General features: G+C 40.4%; 1 long non-coding RNA gene across 1 annotated transcript; it reads left to right on the top strand.

Moving 5' to 3' along the window:
- The first annotated feature begins 6,219 nt into the window (after positions 1-6,219).
- LOC110347081 (uncharacterized) lies at positions 6,220-9,713 on the top strand. Its single transcript, XR_002391454.2, has 3 exons — positions 6,220-7,739; positions 9,219-9,335; positions 9,543-9,713. It is a non-coding gene; the product is annotated as an uncharacterized LOC110347081 (long non-coding RNA).
- Positions 9,714-13,210: the final 3,497 nt, after the last annotated feature.

The raw sequence follows: 13,210 nt of genomic DNA on the forward strand, positions 1-13,210 counted from the left end.
ACAGAACTAGGGATGTTGTGTAGTGCCCTGTGAATGCAAACAGATGCTCCACTAAGATCAGAAATGATTTATATTGGGCCATTCAGGGCCTTTCTTTAGCTCACATGTTTGTTTCCAAGTCTTCTTTCTGTAGGCAATTCTAAGCAGATAGTTCAACTCACGGGGCATCTATTGATTGGCCAATGAGTGCCCAACTCTGAGACATGGCTGACTACCCTCAGAAGCTGTGAAACATTCTTTGTGAAAGCAATAGCTAACACTTAATGAAACTTTACTACACGCTAGGCACTAGGCAATAATTCCCACACAGTATCCCATTTTAGTTCTTACAGTCAATACATCAATTTGTAGTGTTTTGCCATCTACATCAAACTACCTAAGACTTAGATAGAGTCATTTGCCCAACCTAGCTTGGTCTGACTGTAGAGCCTAAGATTTTATGTTCCTTGCATGGTTTCAGCTTCATTCTTTAGCCCCATGGCAACAAAATAGCTTCATAATATCAGACAGGGTTGGGGCTCAGTGACAGTCGGGGCATTATGGTCATTCATGTATCTGTAAAAATAAACTCTGGAAAAATACCTGGGTCTACTGAGATTCAAACATTGAGCCTCCAGCATGTTTTCTCTCGCAGTTCCTCCCTCTAAATCCCCTTTGGTTTTGTTTCCATGGGGATATATGCTGTTTTGCCAGCCACAGCTCACTGTTGACTCAGATTATGTTTACCAGCTATTAAAATCCCCAGGCCTTTTAAACACATGCCACAGATAAGTTTGATTTCCCTTTGTGCACACAGTAGAACTTTTGGAATAGGCTGAAGTTTATCTTTAAGAAGACTGTCCATCTAATTTCTCCTGTCTTTGGTCTTCAGTAAATTAGAGACATTTCCAAGAACTATGGTGTTTGGTCACTTTCCTGATTCTGAATAGCAAGCATCTGTGGATTAGCTATTGACCACTTTTTGCAACACCCAATTTGCACACTATTTATACTTGGAGTGAATACTTCATGGTGAATCATAGAGGGAAGCAGAGCCCCCAGTTCCAACTGCAGACCCCAAAGGACAAATAGGGTCTTTACTCCCTTGTAGCTAAGGAAGAGCACTGTAATGGGCTCTGGCTATTCCCATGATATGTCAAGGGGAGTGAAGTGGGGATGCAAGGTCACTGTGAACGTCCTCATGGAGGGGTGGCCACATGGAGAACACAGAAAGGCGAAGGTGTGTTGCTGGCACCTGGGCTGCTCTCCCGGCACGACCTTGTCTGGGTCCTGCAGCCTGTGTTCCCCTGATCCCTGCTCATGTTCAGAGTTTCCTTCTTCAGCTCCATGTGTACTTCCCCCCGAATCCCTTTTGTGCTAAAGATAGCCAGAGTTGGTTTGGGAATTGCAATCAAGCCCTTGGAAAGAGTCATCTTTCTTTTCTTCTCCTTCTGTGCTATTCCCCGGGTGATCCCCCCACATCTCATGGCTGGATGAGGCCTCAGTCCCTGCCTGGCTCCTGCCTCCATGACCGCACCCGCCCAAACTTACCTCCTGCAAGCCAGATTAGGCCATTCACCTGTCTAGATCTCTGCAGTGGCTCTCATCACATGAAGCCGAGATCCCTGCCTTCTACCTTGGCTGCTTCCTTTTGCAGTTGGGCATCTCACCACTCTGCACTCCAGGCAGCCTGCTGTTTCTCAGCTGGACCAAGCTCCTTGCACTTTGTATCATCACAAGATTTAAAAAGCGATCTGCAGAATGAACCCATCTGGCATGACAACAAATTAAATGTAAAGGGGGAGAACCCAACAAAAAGAAAAAGTCATGGGAATGACAAGTCAATATGTTTCAATTATAACCATCAATGTTAATGGTCTCAGTTCACCAATCAAAAGAAATAGACTGGCAGAATGGGTCAAGAAGCAAAATCCAACAATATGCTGCATACAAGAAACACTTAATTCAAAAGGAAACTCATAGACTGAAAGTTAAAGGGTGGAAAACAATACTCCATGGGACAGGAACCTGAAAAAAAGCAAGAGTAGCTATCCTCTTTGCAGATCAAGTAGATTTCAAACCAACACTGATTAAGAGAGACGAAGAAGAACACTACATCCTTGTAAAGAGAACAGTCCAAGAGGAAGAGATGACAATCATAAATATCTATGCACCAAACACTAGTGCACCCAACTATATAAAACAAATACTAACGGACACGAAAAGTCATATATGCACTAATACAATTGTAGTGGGGGACCTCAACACCCCACTGTCACAAATAGATAGATAAACTAGACAAAAAATAAGTAATGAAATACTAGAACTCAATCGAACTCTTGAACAAATGAACTTAACAGATGTTTACAGAGTGTTCCACCCCACAAAATCAGAATACACATTCTTCTCAGCTGCACATGGGTCATTCTCCAAAATAGACCACATACTCACACATAGAACATGTTTAAGTAAGTGCAAAGGAATTGAAGTTATCCCCTGTATATTATCAGACCATAGTGCGATGAAATTGGAGATCCATAACAAAAGAAACTCAAAAAATTTCATAAACACATGGAAATTGAACAACACACTTCTGAATAACCAATGGGTCACAGAGGAAATTAAAGAAGAAATCAGACAATTCCTTCAATTAAATGACAATGACAATACAACATATCGGAATCTGTGGGACACAATGAAAGCAGTCTTACGAGGGAAATTCATAGCAGTGAATACGCATATTAGGAAAACAGAACGAGCCCAATTAAACAACCTGATGCTGAACCTCAAGCTCCTAGAAAAAGAAGAGCAGGACAACCCCAGAGCTCATACAAGGGAGGAAATTATAAAGATCAGAGGAGAAATCAATGCAATGAAGACTAAGAGAACAATACAAAAAAATCAATGAAGCCAAGAGTTGGTTCTTTGAAAGAATCAACAAAATTGACAAACCCTTAGCCAACCTTGTCAGAAAAAGGAAAGAAAAGGCCCAAATCCATGCAATTAGGAATGAAAAGGGTGAAATTACAACAGATCCAGCAGAAATCCAGAGGATCATCAATACCTACTTCCAGAACCTATACGCCAATAACATGGACAACACACAAGAAATGGACAGATTCCTAGATACATATGAATTACCAAAGTTGAACGAAGAAGACTAAAAATTCTGAACAACCCAATATCAACCAATGAAATTGAAAATGTAATTAAAAACTTATCAACTAAGAAAAGCCCGGGCCCAGATGGCTTCACTGCTGAATTCTACAAGACATTTAGAGAGGAACTGCTGCCACTACTGTTTAAACTCTCCAATGAAATTGAAAGGGAAGCAATACTCCCAAATTCATTCCTGGAAGCAAGCATCACCTTGATCCCCAAAGCAGAGAAAGACCCAACTGAAAAAGAGAACTATAGGCCAATCTTGCTAATGAACATAGATGCAAAAATCCTTAATAAGATAATGGCAAACAGAATGCAGAAGATCATCAAGAAGATCATACACCCTGACCAAGTGGGATTCATCCCAGGGATGCAGGGATGGTTCAATATACGCAAATCAATCAATGTAATACACTATATCAATAGAGCCAAGGACAAAAACCATATGATTATCTCCATAGATGCAGAAAAAGCATTTGACAAAATCCAACATGCCTTTATGATAAAAACCCTACAAAAACTTGGAATAGATGGTCTCTACCTCAAACTGATAGAAGCCATCTATGAAAAACCAACAGCCAACATCATACTAAATGGTCAAAAACTGAAATCCTTCACACTAAAATCAGGAACAAGACAAGGATGTCCACTATCACCACTCTTGTTCAATATAGTTCTGCAAACATTAGCCACAGCAATTAGACAAGAGAAAGAAATAAAAGGAATAAAGATAGGAAATGAAGTCAAATTGTCATTATTTGCAGATGACATGATAGTCTATATAGAAGACCCCAAGAACTCCACCAAAAGTCTTCTAGACTTAATAACCAAATTCAGTCAAGTAGCTGGTTATAAGGTTAACACACAAAAATCAATAGCTTTCCTCTACACCAATGACAGACTCACTGAGAGAGAATTAGGGCAAATAATTCCTTTCACAATAGCATCCAAAAAACTGAAATACCTAGGAATCATCCCAACGAAAGAAATCAAAGACCTCTTCTCTGAAAACTATGGCACTCTGAAAAGAGATTGAAGATATCAGAAAATGGACAGACATCCCCTGCTCCCGGGTAGGAAGGATTAATATAGTGAAAATGGCCATACTTCCAAAACTGCTATATAGATTTACTGCAATTCCAATTGAGATCCCAGCAGCATACTTCATAGACCTTGAGAAAACAATCCAAAAATTCATTTGGAACAAGAAGAGACCCAGAATAGCAAAAGCAATTCTAGGTAACAGAGACATGGCAGGGGGTATCACAATCCCCAACCTGCAACTCTACTACAAAGCTACTGTGATAAAAACAGCATGGTACTGGCAAACAAACAGACTTGAGGACCAGTGGAACAGATTAGAAGATGCAGAAACAATGCCAGACACACTCAGCCATCTCATCTTTGACAAAGGAGCCAAACACCCTCACTGCAGGAAAGATAGTCTCTTTAATAAATGGTGCTGGAAAAATTGGGCTTCAACTTGCCAAAGATTAAAACTAGACTGTATCTCTCGCCATGCACTAAACTGAAATCAAAATGGATTAAAGATCTAAATATTAAAATAGAAACTCTGAACCAGTTGGAACAGAGGTTAGGTAGAACCCTTGAAGACATTGGTGTAGGAAAAGATTTTATGAACAAAACCTCAGTTGCCCGTGAACTAGCACAAACAACAAGTGGGATCTCTTCTTATTAAAAGGCTTCTGCACAGCAAGAGAAACCACCAGCAGTGTGAAGAGACAACCCACAATGTGGGAAAAAATCTTCACCTGCTCTTCCTCAGACAAAGGTCTACTATCTCAAATCTATAAAAAACTTAAAAAGATCAGACCTCCCAAATTTAAAGACCCAATCCAAAAATGGGCATCTGAAATGAACAGACATTTCTCAGACAAAGAAGTAGAAATAGCAAATAAATACATGAAAAAATGTTCAACATCACTGGTCATTTGAGAGATGCAAATGAAAACAACACTGAGATTCCACTTCACTCCAGAAAGAATGGCTGCTATCATGAAATCAACCAATAATAAGTGCTGGCAGGGCTGTGGGGAAAGAGGAACCCTGCTCCACTGCTGGTGGGAGTGTAGACTGATGCAACCACTGTGGAAATCAGTATGGAGATACCTCAAAGAACTAGGACTGGAAGTGCCATTTGACCCCACTATTCCACTGCTGGGGATCTTCCCCAAAGAATTAAAAGAATCATACCACAGTGATATATGTGCACCCATGTTCATAGCAGCACAGTTTGTAATAGTTAAAACTTGGAAACAGCCCAAATGCCCATCAACTGGAGACTGTACAAAGATAATGTGTTTTTTTAATAAAATGGAGTACTACTCAGCCATAAAAAATGAGAAATTAGAGACATTTATAGCTAAGTGGATGCACATTGAGGCAGTACTCTTAAGTGAAATAAATAGGACACACATGAATAAATACTGAATAGTTTCTCTGGTGTGAGAAACTGAAAGTGTAAATAAGGACTAAATGTATAATAGGTCATGTGAAATAGGAAGAAAAGGGGCAAAGGGGAAGGAAGTGGGAGGGCTAGGGGAAAGGATAGAAGGGAATGGGATTAATATGAGAAAATGGAAAAATAGGAACAAAATCTTTGTAAATAGGGAGGACTGGAGGGGTTGAAGGGAGGGGTGGGCAAGGGTGAAAAATAAGAAACAAGAGAGACTATGTAAAGGTGCAAATTTCCAATGATGAATGTCATTATATTGTATACCTAAGATGTACCAATTATTCGAATGAATAATCGATAATGCAAACTAGAAAGAAAAGGTCCAAAGGGGTAGGGGTAGTGGGAGGGGCAGGGGAAAGGAAAGAAGGGAAAGGAAAAATGATGAGAAATGGAAAAAATGGAAATAAAGTCTTTGTAAATAGGGAAGGGTGGAGGGCGTGAAGGGAGGGCTAGGAATGGGGAAAAAAGAAGAACCAAGATGCATTATGTAAAGGTACAATTCCCAATGAGAAATGTAATTGTGTTGTATGCCTACAATGTACCAATAAAAGAATTTAATAAAAAAAAAAGCGGTTTTGTTACCTGGGCTATTAAATGCTTTGTGTTGTTTATTGGAATTTCAAAGTGAACCCATTATTCTGTATTTTGTCTCCTAAACCAGAGGTTCGCACTGGTCCTCCTGGCATGAGCCCTTTCACTCCTCGGCAAAGCTGCGTCACTCTGAAGAGGCAAATCCCACAAGCTGCTTGCTCTTTGTACTATTTGTATTTATTCAAGCACTCACACTCTCTGAATTTACTTTATACACTCACTTGTGAATACGTTGATGCTTCACTGTTTCCAACATGTCCCGACCAGAAAGTGAGCTCCCCATGGAGTGTGGCTGTGGCTGCATCGGCCTCTGGTGAAACCCACAGTCCCCGGCTGTACACACCGTGTAGCCCATGCTCTGTGCTTACATATTAATGAGAAAATGAAATTAACGTCTCATAGCAACTCCATAATTTCCCAGGCACACCTGTCTTCTTCCTCTTGTAATTGTGAGCCCACAGCCCTCGGAACTTTAAAACTGATCAACAATGATAAATAATAGTGCTGGGATTCTACACAGGTCATGAGGAGGCCTATTATCCAGCAGGAAGGATAATTTCATTCGGAATTTTCAACAGGATGCCAAAGCTGTGTGTCTTTCTTCTTTCCTCAATGAGGGCAGGATAATAGACCATTTTCCAAACATAATTGGGTTCATATTCTCCATCTAAATGACAAGATGGACACAAGGAAGACTTGAGCTTATTGTTTTTCCTTGAACAATGAACTTGATTTGTAAACCATCTCAAATTGTCCTTTCACTGCCCCAACATCCTCAATGTTCCTGTGTTGCTGCATATATCCCAGAGTGGATTCTCCTTGGCCAAACTTGGCTCGAGTGTCCGGTTTTGACTCAGTCCTTGTCACCAGAAGGACAGTGTGGTCATGGCCACCCTTTGATCCGGTAGGAAGTATGGAGAATATCGGCTCTACTCAAACCATGTTGCCTTTGCATGGGGAATGGATGATTCACTGAAGAAACCTGGAGTGCTATTTCTAAACAAAGAGGGAAAGAATGTGTTACTTTGGAACTTTTCTTTGGTCAAGACATCTTATTAATCTGACAGTACAAATAGCTTGCTAATAACTCAGTGCATTTGGGGATCACAGAGACTGTCATCCCTCTACAGCATCATCAAGGAGGATACTGCAAACATCTTCACTTAGGATGGACAATGGTTAGACATTGGCTTTCAAGGCTGCCTGCATCAACCTGCAGAGCACATGTTGGAAGTTTTTTTTCTTCCTGGAAACAAAGCAGAAACCAGAAGGAAGACCCATCTATGGAAGACCTTCACATACTATGCTCCTCCTCATATTATTTCTTTCAATTTTCTCAGGTGCAAAGTCATCTGGGAAAAGTTACATAACATTATGGAACAATAGGACTGCTTATACTGCATCATTGTGAAGTAATGATGGTTCTCCATTGCTAAGTGGGTGGATTCTTCATGACGTGCAAGGGTAGCCACAGTAATGTGTGCTCCCCGTCCCAGCCACCAAGTGTGGAATGCTGTCCACAACTTTTGAGGTAGGATACTATCACTACCCCCATCTTTCAGATAAGAAAGTGGAGGCATATAAAGGTTGTTGTGACTGGTATCTAGATGTCCCCCCAAAGCTTCGTGCGGTTACAGGTGACTGATGCTAGGGTGTGTGAGGCTGGGATTGATTCATGGTGCAATGCTAGGACTAAGGCTGTCTCACCCTGGGTGTGAGTGCTACCGCCCTAAGGGTGGGCAGCCTGCACAGGATATAAGGGACAGAGAGAAGGCCACTGGTTGTCACTTGTTGCCTGTTGCTGGCTACCTTCTGCCTGCCTGCTCTGCAATGCCCCTCTGCCGTGGCACCCTGCTTTGGAGCCAGCCAAGTATGAACTGAAACCTCTACAAACTGAGCTGCAATAAACCTTTCCTCCTTTAACTTTGGTTGTTGAGTATTTTGTCTCAGCAATGAGAAAAGTAATTAAGACAAAGGTTCAGATCTACTATACGTCTACTACATTGTAGAGCCAGGATTCAAACCCAGGCAGTCTGATACAGTAACTGGTGTTTAATCATTAGGTTTGGAAGGTACATTTTCCTCGAGGCTGCCAAGTTCCCGGTGTGTAGCCTCAGCCCTAAAACACGTGCTCCTGTCCCACCAGCTCTCTCCTTCCCTTCCCCTCTCTCCCTTTCCCTATTTCCTTCTTGCCTTTCTGACCTTACTTGCTCTTTTCTTTCTGCATCCTCCACCTTTTTTCTCACTGCCCCTTTCCTTTCTTTTCACACCATAAGCATCTTCTAGGAACCTTCAAAACACTTTAGGGGCAAAAAGATGAAGGAAGCACTTCAGCCTGACCCTGGCTTTCTGAGTGAGCAGACTTTAGGTCTTGGACAATCTGCTGAGTGTCTATCCCTGTTGATTGCAAGTAAAGTTCTGTGGTTTCTTTTGAGAACTGAGCATAGAAGCTTTTGCCAGGGGGTTTGAAATTCAAGTGTGAATTTTGTTAATACAAGAAACAATACAGATATAACAATGTGGAAACATCTGATAGCAGACTGGGCCATGAAACAATCGATACTGTTGTTGTTTATAGGCCTGTGTTATCATGTACAGTAGTTAGCTTAAATTCAGCTGCATATTCTTGGCAAAAAGAGAGAAAAGTAGGTAGGGGGAGGGAAGTAACAAGAGTCAGGGAGCAGCTTAAATAAGGCCTGACATTCAGGCCGTATTGAAGACAGCACCTTGCTTGTGGGGAGCTTGAGATGTAATAGCATTCTGCTGCTCCCATGCATATCTTATAGTGTCAGGCTAAGTGTGATTCTAGTGTTTAAAAGTAATTAGTTTTTATTCAACATGCTAAGGATCTTGTGGTCCACTGAAGAAGGGGTCACCTGTGAGACTGTGTAGGGCCATCAGAAACTAGGCTATCATGCCTAGTGCAGTGCCATTTATGGGCCTTGCCAAGGGGCTAATTTTGACTACACACATTTTTCTATTTAAAAAGAAATTTTTTTTTTTGTACCAGGGATTGAGCTCAGGACCTTGCACTTGGCAGGCCGGCGCGGTGCCACTGAGCTACATCCATGGCCCATGCATACATTTTTCATCTTACACACTGACTTTAGAAGCACAACCTCCGAGGGTAAGGTACACTCCTACGTTATGCTTAAAATTATTGTCTGCTAGGACCACTATATAATAAATAATGTATTTTCATCTGCAAATTGAAATAATCTTTAGGAGATAATTTGCAAGGATATTTCCTTGATATGTGAGCCACAATCAATTAAAAATATTGGCACATTAACTTGTGAATGGCTAATTAAGCCTTTATTGAAATGAATTGCAGGTAAGAGGGAACCGAGAAGATAGAAATATGAAAATGGTGTTCACCTTTGAGTCAGACTCTGCTCAAAAAGAAAGAGAAACCTAGAATGGATTCTACATGAGAATAAAAAAGCAGCCACCAACATATTAAAAAGGAAACCATGGGCCAAAATAAAAGCTGTCAAAATTAAAAATAGTACTCATTACCTATTGAAACAGTTGCATCACTGTGCGATCTGGAAATACTCTCAGGATTCCTTTTTTAAAACAAGTGTGTAAAATGTCTATAAATCCCCCAGAGACACAGCAACCATTTCACCAGAGTTAAATATTTCTTATGTGATTTGACATTATATCTTTCCCAGACATGACGGGGTGTAAGATGACACCATTTTAATTGTCAGAAAGTGTCACACTTATATTTAAGACCTAACGTTTTGTCACTTCACTCTTTTTTGAGAATTTGATGGGCAAAATCAGGAAGTTCCATTCCTTAGTTTTCAGCCTGTCATACTCTGGAGTTTGATTTTCCTGAGTAGATGCCTTTGAGCAGTAAGTTTTGGCCTCTTTCATTCGCTTCAGTTTCCTGAGAGCAGGTTGAATGAGGAGACTGGATCCCGGTTCTCACAGGAAGAGGGTGGCTGGATGGGTGAAGGACACCCAGATACTTTTTCATTTCTTCTGTGACTATTCTCCAGGATGACACTTGTCTGTAAGTAAATAATAAACAAGCATGTCTTTTCTTCTGACTCCACAACCGTAAGTATAACATGTCCCCAAGAAGCATGACGGCCGAGCAGGGCCTTCCCTGTTTTCAGCATCTCATTATTTGGAAATCAACAGATTCAGGTGACCACCTCAAAGTTTTTTTCTGAGCAGGTTTCTTGGTTTTAGGCAATAGAAACTAAAACCGAGGGAAACCTAAATAAGCCCTCTAGTTTCAGTGACAAAACCAATTCTGGGCCTCTTAGGCAGAAGAAAACATACTGGAGAGCCTTCTGGGTTTCCTAGGACCTTCGGGAGGCTTCAGAGCTGCTCTAGGGGATAAGGAAGTGCTAAGGCAAGCCCAGAAAGCTGGCACTCAGCCCAAATCATCACTAAAGCAGGGACAGTCTTACTGACCATTCCTCGTGCTTCTCTGTCCCCCAGGATTCAAAGTCCTGGAACATAAAGCCTTCATGTCTTGAGTTTAGGTAACACCACTGTGTCTTTGGCCTAACCCACCTTTCTAATGCACTCTATTGTTTGTAAGGACTGTTTTAAATTGCTTTTTAAAGAACAAGCAAGAGCTATAGTTTCATTTCTATTCCAGTTACATTTCATCTCAGTGTTCTATTTGCCATCAGTATTCTCAAACATTAATTTTGGTCAGTCCGTAAGTAAGTTTGCGATACTGAATTGAAGCATTGTGCGTTCACTCGCAATAAATAAACCATTATTAATCAATTATTCTGATTTAGAATTCACTTACTGATCTTTGAAATAAAACAAAAGCTTCTAATTTTATCTAAAGATAAAATTGCTTTCTAAAAGGAATAGAAATGAACATTTACCACCCTTTATACAGCTTCCAGCCTTTTTTTCAAATACTTATGAATAGTAAATATTCTTTTTTTATTGATTTTTATAATCTTCTGATAAGACACTGATTTGAAAAATCAAAGAAAAAAGAATTTTAAAAACCATCCCAAACACATTTTTATTATATGACATTGAGGTGTCCCTCTGGCACCACTCATGGATTCCAAGTGGAGTAAGCTGGAGACTTGTCTTAGCTCCAGGTATAACACCACGATCCAAAAACTAGAGAATTGTGCTGAATTAAATCCACCTGAAATACTGAGCCAGGAGGAGCATTTGTCTTTCTGTGGTCTCCCAACGCAGTGACAAAAATGGCATTCACTGGGGGTCAATTATACCTTCTCTAATGTTCATTGTCCCCATGCGAGCTCTCATGGGTAAAATAAGGGTTCTAGCCTCTATTCCTTCTCATTCTACTCCATCTGCTCCAGACTTAATTATTTATGAGTCATTTGTTGGACTGTCAGTGTTTAATCTTTAAAGTAAGTAATTATCAGTGTTTTAATAAATAATAGTGTTTAGTATTAAGTAGGATATACAATGAATAAACTGTTCAGATCTCCCTTTTTCTCACAAAATATAATTTTTTAAATGCCATATATTGCCCATGATTTCACCATAATCCATTCCCTTACTTTCTCTTTACGGCTAGTGTTGAAATTCCCATGAAGCTGGCTGGATCCACTAAGGAATGAGTTTGGTAGAGATTCAGTGTCATAGAAGGAGCCCAACAGTTGCTAGGGGTGAAGAGGCCTCTGGACAGCTCCCCAGTCACACTGGCAGGGGAGGAGAGGAAAGCATGTCCTGGCAGAGGTTCCCCTGACCTCCTGTGCACCCAGCCACCTCCTACCCTTTCTCTTTGTGACTTCTAGGACTTTTTAGAAGGTATGGACTATTAAAAAACAAAACAAAATAAACAGCAACACAAAACTTGGTCACAACAGCCCCAGGAAAAGTGGGAGGAAGTTTTATTTATTACATACAAACATATAAAAATATAATAAAGTAAGCATTGATTTGAACACTAGATTTTACCAGCATATGACATTTGAACTTAATCTATCAAAAGCGAGATTCCTAGAAGTTTACCTAACACATGTAATTCTAAGAAAAGCATTCAGAGATTTTAGCCAGGTGTGGTGGTGCATTCCTGTAATCCCAGCACTGAGAGGCTGAGGCAGAAGTTCAAGCCCAGTCTGGGAAACTTGATGGCTTAATGAGAGTCTGTCACAAAATTTAAAAATCAGAAGATATTCAAAACTGCTCCTCTGAAGCAGTAGGCTTTGTCACACTCCCCACATATGAACTAAGGACAGAACTGACTCTGGGACTTCACTTCTTTATTTGGGCATTTTAGGCTGCTCATGTCTCTCCCACCCCTTTAAAAACGTTTCCATTTTCTCTTGCTCTCATCCTGTGTTTTCTCTCTTCTTCTGTAACTTCTCCTCAGACATAGATCCACTCCTTATTTCCATGAAAGCTTGGTCTAACATCAGCTGAACATGCTCTGCAGTGGCTGGAGCTCTTTGGAGACAGCAATGCTATAGAACCCTAGTGAATAAATAAAAGACAAGCTCATCCCCTCAGGCCCTTGTGCTGCCTAGTGTGGATGAAGTTAGCAATTTTCTAGGATTTGAATAAGTAGGCTGCTGAAATGAAGATGGAAGCTGAATCAACTTCACTTAAACAAGGAAAGGCTACTTAATTCCAACCATAGTAAGAGTCTAATCACGTCTCGTACGTACTTCTTCTTTTTCTTCTCATTGTGGTATATGTGCTCAACTCTAAGTTTAATATTGTTATTTGGAAGCCATTAAAGTGCATTTTATAAATGTTCGCTCTTTCTGCATTGTATTGAAGATATATTTTTCTGTTAGAATAATACATGCATAGTTAGGAAGATGGTGTGATTTTATAATTATATTTGGGTTTCTGGTGAAAACCTCTAGGGAAATTTGATTGATTTAAAATAAATATTATTTTGTAAACTTAGGGGAGGCTGGGAGGGTTGGGTGTAGTGGGTCACTGAGCACTGACTGGAATAATCACAAAAACACAGTAATTCCATCAGCTCAGCTTTGTGGATCCCTCATCAAAATTCTCCACTTA

The sequence above is a fragment of the Heterocephalus glaber genome, unplaced genomic scaffold (assembly GCF_053883595.1).
Source record: "Heterocephalus glaber isolate CG9 unplaced genomic scaffold, H.glaber_assembly_v1.0 deba00001472, whole genome shotgun sequence".
NCBI lineage: Eukaryota > Metazoa > Chordata > Mammalia > Rodentia > Bathyergidae > Heterocephalus > Heterocephalus glaber.